The 7,144-nt window shown below is 46.6% G+C and overlaps 1 protein-coding gene across 12 annotated transcripts in view; it reads right to left on the minus strand.

The window, feature by feature from the left end:
* Window positions 1-2,807, minus strand: part of PLEKHA1 (pleckstrin homology domain containing A1) — a 57,613-nt gene extending 54,806 nt beyond the window's left edge. For 8 of the 12 annotated variants that reach the window (XM_055246744.2, XM_055246756.2, XM_055246753.2 and 5 more), the window contains exon 1: window positions 2,633-2,757. The gene's annotated coding sequence lies outside the window, so the exon portion shown is untranslated. Of the gene's footprint in view, window positions 1-531; window positions 550-1,879; window positions 2,255-2,632 lie in introns of those variants that run through there. The other 4 variants (XM_055246703.2, XM_063617183.1, XM_063617181.1 and 1 more) reach the window with 4 other exon arrangements.
* Window positions 2,808-7,144: the final 4,337 nt, after the last annotated feature.

Consider the following 7,144-nt stretch of genomic DNA (forward strand, 5'->3'; position numbering starts at 1 on the left):
ATTTACCTCCTACTGAAGTCATTTGATGGTATCATCGCAGAACTAAAACAAGATTTTTTAATCTTGAAATTTAAATTTCAATATTACCAAAAGTAAACTGCTCCAGCATGAGAAAAGTAATTATTTGCATATTACCTCAGCTCACAGTTGGAATCAAATAGGAAATACTTTAAGGCAGTTAGTACTATCAACCCAAAATTTTCTAATAAAAGCAGTGTTACTATTGTCACAAATAATTGCTACACTATATTCAGAAAACTATCTTCCCCATTCTCAAAGAAGTTAAACAATAATGACTTGACATCAAGCAATACGTCAATGTCAAAGTATGACTTAAATTATGCTAATAAACTATTAGATTTCATTCTGGGTTACAAATTATCACACAGTTAAAATAACTTCGGGATTTGCAGCATGACTAATAATAATAATAAAGAACTTCCAGGCTTAAGTCAAAAAGCCACTTTGTTTAAATCTCCATTAAATGTTTTTTTGGGGGGAAGTCCCCATAAAAATATAAAATGTTTCCACCTTTCCCAAGTATCTTCCTAGGAGTCGTCAATATTGTCATATCCTATACGTTAGCAACCCATACTTGAATGACTTTTAAAGAAAAGAATCCAGTGCTATTCTTAACATCCTTAAACACTTCTAAAAAGGTCCTTCCGGTTTATGAACTCATGGCAGTTTCCTCACAATTGTATACTTATCCTGTTTCACTGTCTCTCCTAGTCTATGAGAAACTCAATTTTACACACCATCTTTCCTATTTTGTTACACTGCTAAAACGGGGGAGAAAAAAGATATAAACCTGCTACTTTCCCCGCTCCCAAAGCGACAATGAAAATACTAATTAACAAGATAAAGATTGGAAGCTCTGTGCGCGCCCGCGCGGTGTGTATACACATATACTTATATATTTTATATATATATATATCTTCTTAATGTCACTAAATTCACAGCCATATATCTTGATACAGGTATACGCTACAAGAGAAAACTGTCAGTGGATACAGTGTAAGGTTTAAGGCACTATAAAGTAAATTAACTACTTTATTAACTCAAATTCTGTCAAACTTAAATACTCTTGTTTAAATGTATCAGTACTCTAAAACGCAATTTTCCTTGGGAAAATTGGCCAAGATAAAAAATACTTAAACTAACTCCACTGGGGGAAATATTTCTTTTGCCACAAGTGTGTCAACAGGAAAAATTAAGAGCATGAAAAGTAAACAGGTATTTTGGTCAGAATAAATCTTATTTTAATATAACGGGTCTTCAAGTTCTTCAGATTGTGAAGAAAAACACAGTTTCACAAAACAATCACATAACTCTTACCCAAACTTTGCTGTAAAAGGTTTCAGTGGCATCAAATTAACATAGAAAGTATGCAAGCTGAGTACTTGGGGAAATGAAGCAGATTGATCAGGAGTTCTAAGATAAAAGACAATGGTGTAAACCTCATAGTGCACTATTTGTTCCAGTCATTAAACACACAGGAAATAAGATTTTCTATTTAGAAAACTAACTACAAGGGGCAATGACTTCATTAAAACAAAGAAAATCTTATTAAAACAGTCAACGATCAATTGTAAAATAAGAAAACGAGTACTGCAGAACTGGAAGGTGAAACAGACGAGGAAAACGCAGAAACTGCCTGGATATTTATTTGTTCCTTGAACCTCTTCTTGTACTGCCCCCAGAGAGCAAAGGGGTTTCATTATTTATACGTCCAGACCACGGTAGATGCTCTGCTCGGGGGCACAGCCTCACCAGAATTCTACCAAAGGCAGTAAACACTATAAGCAACAGGACCGCTTTCATTATGACACACTTTTCCCTCTTTCCAGGAGGTCAATAGAAAGCATCTGAAACAAACCACAAACCACTCAAGACGGCCCCAAAGCTCTGCGGTTGGCAGCTGGCCTCGGCGTCGAAAGACCTGGGTCTGGTCGCCTCCCCGGTGCCACCTGCGTGACCTTGGGCAAGTCGCTTTCAACGCTGCCTCTGGCCACCTGCCCCGAAGGTGCGGAGGTAAATCGCCGACACCGCCCGACTTCAGGGCCCAGGGCGGAGCCGGCTTCGGCCTCGGCAAGTCCTGAAGCCAAAATGCATTAAACACCAGCAAAGGATGCCCGGGGCCGCGCGCCCCGCGGGCACAGCCCTGGAGGGAGCCGCTCCGACCGGCACCACCGGGAATCCCCGCGCAGCTGCGCTCACCGCGCCCCGAGCGGGATTTCTCGGGGGGCGGAGACGCCGAGGAGCTCGTCGGCCCTGCGACCGCCGCGGGCCTCCCGCCCTCCCCCGCCGGGCGCCGCCGAGGGCTGACGTCGGGAAAACAATCGGGGACCCACGAGAAGAAGACGCCGCCCCCTCCCGCCGCCCCGAGCCAGGGCAGGTGAGCCGGCCCGGCGGCCTGCAGGTGCTGTGGCGCGTGGGGCGGACGTGCGCGGAGGGGGCGCCGATTCCGCACTCATCCGCGCCCACGGCCCCTCGGCAGACGCCTCCCCGCTCGCCTCAGCGGGAACCGCGCTCCAGCAGCCCGGCAACCCCGCAGCCGCCGCCACCTGGCGCCAGGCCCCATCCCCCACCCCTGCTCCAGCGCGGCCCCGTTCTTCAAGCCAAACTTTACCGCGGCCTCGGCCCGGAGCACCCGCGCCGCCGCGGCCCCGGCTCCCACAGAGGCTCAGCTGCCCGGAGCGGCGTCCACGACGGCCAGCCCGCGCACTGCGCACGCGTCCCCACGCTGCCTCAGCCCTCAGACGGCGGCTGAGATTCCGGAGCGGGCGCTCCCAGCCCGCAGAGACTACGAGTCCCGGCAGGCACCGCGCGGGTCCCGGCGGCGTGGCGGGCCGGGTGTCTGGCGTCTTCCTGGTTCCAGCGGCAGCGGCCTCGGCGCGCCGGGGAGGCTTGCGCGCGGAGCGCTGGGCCGCCGCGCCGCGGTGCTTCCTGGTATTCGTAGTTTTTGAGCACCACCGGGCTTGGCTCGGAGGTGGAACTCCGGGTTCTCTGATGTCATCGCCTAGAGCTGCGAGGAGCAGGGATCTTTAAAAATAGGCTTCGTTAGTTTGCAGATAATTTGTTTGCAAGCTGTCCCATAATCAGTCCAAGTGGCACAAATTTACAGGCTGCAGTGTGACCTGGAGAAAAACGCTTTACAGCTCTGCGCGCCAATTTTTCGCTCTTCTCTCTCCCTACAAATGTAGCTCCGCCGCCTACTTACAATGGTGTTAATAGTACAGGAGAGTGAGAGAGACTTAAAGAAGGATTAGTCGAAATTCTTTCAGCAACGGTGGAGCATAAATATGTATTCTGGTAAATATTCGTTGAGTGTTTAGCAATTTCTTGAGCACTTACTGTGTGCCAAGTACGCGAGAGGCAACCCGGCATTCATCTGAGAAAGAGACACTGTCACTGCCCTCATGGAGCCTGCAGCCTGGGGGAAACTCGTCCGCAAACTAGCAAAATCGTTCCAGATTTTAATAGAATGGCCAGACTGAGAAAGTTCAAGAGACAGTAGCGGTGGCGGGGAAGGGGAGGAGGCTCTTCAGAGAGAGTGGCAAGGAAAGTTCTCTGAGGATGTGATATTTGAGCTGAAACCTGAAGAATGAGAAATATTCAGACATGCAAAGAACTGGGAAAGAATTACATGCCACGCCTTTCACAGCGCATGCCACTCTAGGCTCTTAATAAATATTTGTTCTTTTTGTGTGCTTCTTCCTTTCCTGTCCCTGCACAACCTTAGATCACATCCTATCCCCTTCAAACCCTTTACAAAAGCTTTATCAACATCTTTTAGAATATCCTTCCTATGTGAAAATGTACATGAAACAAATGTCCAGTGGTAAGACAAGCTGTACAGCTGCTAGGACAGAAGACACAACCCTGGTGACAGGCTGGAATCTGACTACTTTGCCACTTATTTGCGAACTGGGTTACAAGTCTGGGCGCTCAGCCTGTCTTTCTGACTTGTTTCTCTTCATGGGGCATCATATAGGATTTTGAGTTTGTCTTTATTAGAATCTTAGAGGAAGCCTAGCTGTTTTCTGAATCAGAGGTGTAGTGAAGAACAGCCCTAGATTTTCCTGTGTAGACTTACCTATGTGACTTTATGCAGAGAGTGACACTTTGCCCTTCTGACTCTCAGTGACCTAGACTGTAAAAGAGTGTCATCCACCCTTCCTGCCTTGCAGAATGTTCTCAGAATCTGATAAATTGATGGACGTGAAAACATCTTGCAAACTGCATAGAACGGCTCTCTGACTGCCTCTTTGAGACTTAGCATTTTCAATTGCCTTTCATCCAACGTGATACTTTGATTATCTTTTGAGAAACCTTAGCTATGCAGCCTTGCTGACATCTGTCCCTTTTGGGGGCCTCATCTGTATAATGGTTGAAAGGGTCTGACCTCACTATAGTTTATAAAGTAGCCAGAGCAGATTGTTTCCTTTGGTCCACACAGTGGGTTTTTGTTGATTTAACTGAATGTGTGGTTAACATTTAAAAATAAAAATCTAGGTGTCACCTGTCTTATCCCTCTAGGCATTTGAGTTTGCCTTGCCTGCCTGGCTAGAAGGTCTAGAAGGAGTCTCTAGCTTGTCAGTGCTAGAATCCTAGAAGATTCTAGATGGGAAATTTGTTTATTTGAAATTCAAAGTCAAATTCACATCTTTTATTTGATCTAAAAATACTGGTCCTGAGAATAGAACACTTAGGCCAAGAGCCTCTCACCCTCTCCAGGCTGGACCCGCCAGATCTCTCTCCTGAATGTTGTTTGACATCATTGATGAGTGGTTTGAAATTGTTCCTTTGGCCAGTGTGATGGCTCTTGTTTGTAATCCCAGCACTTTGGGAGGCCAAGGTGGGCGGATCACTTGAGGTCAGGAGTTTGAGACCAGCCTGGCCAACATGGTGAAACCCCCTCTACTTAGCCAGGTATGGTGGTGGGCACCTGTAGTCCCAGCTACTCGGGAGGCTGAGGCAGGAGAACCGATTGAACCCATGTGATGGAGGTTGCAGTGAGCTGACATCGTGCCACTGTACTCCAGCCTGGGGGACAGAACGGGACTCAAGAAAAAAAAATTGTTTCTTTGTTCTTTTTGCATAACAAGCCCCCAAAATTGTTTATCATTGAAGCCATATTTACATACAGTGAAGAAAGCCAGAAAAGCAGCTCAATTTGCCCAAGGACACACAACAAGATAATCCCAGGACTGCTTTGAGGTTGCAGTATAACCAGAACTTGATAGCTCCCAGTCAGCCAATAAATACAGAGACAAAAAAAAAAAAAAAAAAAAAAAAAAAAAAGCTCTCTGCTTTTCTTCTAGCCTTTTTTTTTTTTTTTTTGGATGCAGAGGTTTATTACATAACAGTGCTTTCAGTGTTATTTAAAAAAAAAAATAGTACGGGGAAATTACAGTCTGGGAGCAAACCAAGAACACTCAGGACTCACTGAAGGCACTGAGGAATGCTGGAATATTCCATGGCTACTTTTCATCTGAAGAAAAAGGAGAAGTCTGAATTCAAGGATCTATAGTTTAGCTGTTTCCTTTTTTTTTTTTTTTTTTTTGCCGGGGGGACAGAGTCTTGCTCTATTGCCCAGGCTGGAGTGTGGTGGCACAATCCCAGCTCACTGCAACCTCTGCCTCTGGATTCAAGTGATTCTCCTGCCTCAGCCTCCCGAGTAGCTGGGATTACAGGTGCCTGCCACCATGACAGGCTAATTTTTGTATTTTTAGTAGAGTCAGGGTTTTGTCATGTTGGTCAGGCTGATCTCGAACTCCTGACCTCAAGTGATCTACCCCCTCGTCAGCCTCCCAAAGTTCTGGGATTACAGGTGCGAGCCACTGCCCCGGCCTGCAGTTTACCTTTAAAGTATCACTGTCATCATTATCATCATGCTTTGCACGTGTGAAGTACATGGATGTTTCATTCAAAAATAGCTCTTAGGCCCCTTCCATATGCTTAGTGCTGGGCTCTGGGGCTTCCAGACAGACGTCAGCCCCTCTGACAACACAACAAGCAGCGTACAGAGGCACGCAGAAAGTTCCTGAATGCTAGTCACCTCTCTCATATTTGACGTCTGCAGCATTTCCTGCATTATCTTTTTCCCCTTAGCAATGGTCACTTTCGTACATATATTTGTGCATATATATATATTTTTTTTCTGTGTATCCCTCTAAACTGTAACCTCCACGTGGCCAGGGATTTTATGTTTTGTTCCTGCTTGTATCCTTAGTGCCCACAACAGAAGTATGTGTTGAATGATGAGTGCCACAGCGCCCTTTATGGACAGAGCCAGCATCAGAAGCCAAGCAGAAGGAGTACCTCCGGAAGCAAACCTCTGTTCTAACCAGAAATCAGAACCAAGATAGAACAAAAATTAAACATGAACTGAACACTCTCTGAACCCGGCTTTGTTCTTTTTGTATCCCCTCCAGAAACTGGGTAGCAGAGAGTTAAAAACGGCACTTCCCTATTTTTTAGTGTAAAAATGGCACAAGAACTCCAGGCAACAAGTCAGTGGGGTTGCTTCTGTGGGTGAAGAGTTGGAGCTGGCCCTCTGACCCTGCCACACAACTGGCAACGACCAGGTGAGGGGAAGCATGATTCTCAGTAATCATCCTGAGCAGGCACAGATTAAGTGACCTGCCCAGATTACCAATCAGGTGACTGGAGTCTCCTTCTGGAGCTAATTCTTGCATCCCAGGGCTGGGGCACAACAATCCTCCTTCAGGAAGGTGCCACGAAAGACTGTCCACATTTTATGCTTACCAAGGTGCAAGAAGAGGATTTCTGAATAAGTCAGCAACCAGCCCAAATTCCAGGCCCACAAAGGAAAAAAAAATAATAATTGGGCATCCGGGGAGATGCTTGCCTCCAAGACTTGTAGAGAGCAGAACTAGGTCTTTCCTGCCTTAGGATTATCAGACAAGGAAGGGAGCCCAACACTGAACATCTGGGTTGGACAGGATCTAAAATTGCTGAATGCCACTGGAGTTCTAAAGGTCCCCAGCAACCCTATGATCTGTGGGGGTCTGGTGGGTTCCAGCTGCATCTACACCCTAGTTAGGTCATACGTTAATTACCCTGACCACATGTGGCAGGCCTGGGATGGTGGTAAACCCTAAAATTGCAGAGCACA

The sequence above is a fragment of the Symphalangus syndactylus genome, chromosome 2, assembly GCF_028878055.3.
Source record: "Symphalangus syndactylus isolate Jambi chromosome 2, NHGRI_mSymSyn1-v2.1_pri, whole genome shotgun sequence".
Taxonomy (NCBI): domain Eukaryota; kingdom Metazoa; phylum Chordata; class Mammalia; order Primates; family Hylobatidae; genus Symphalangus; species Symphalangus syndactylus.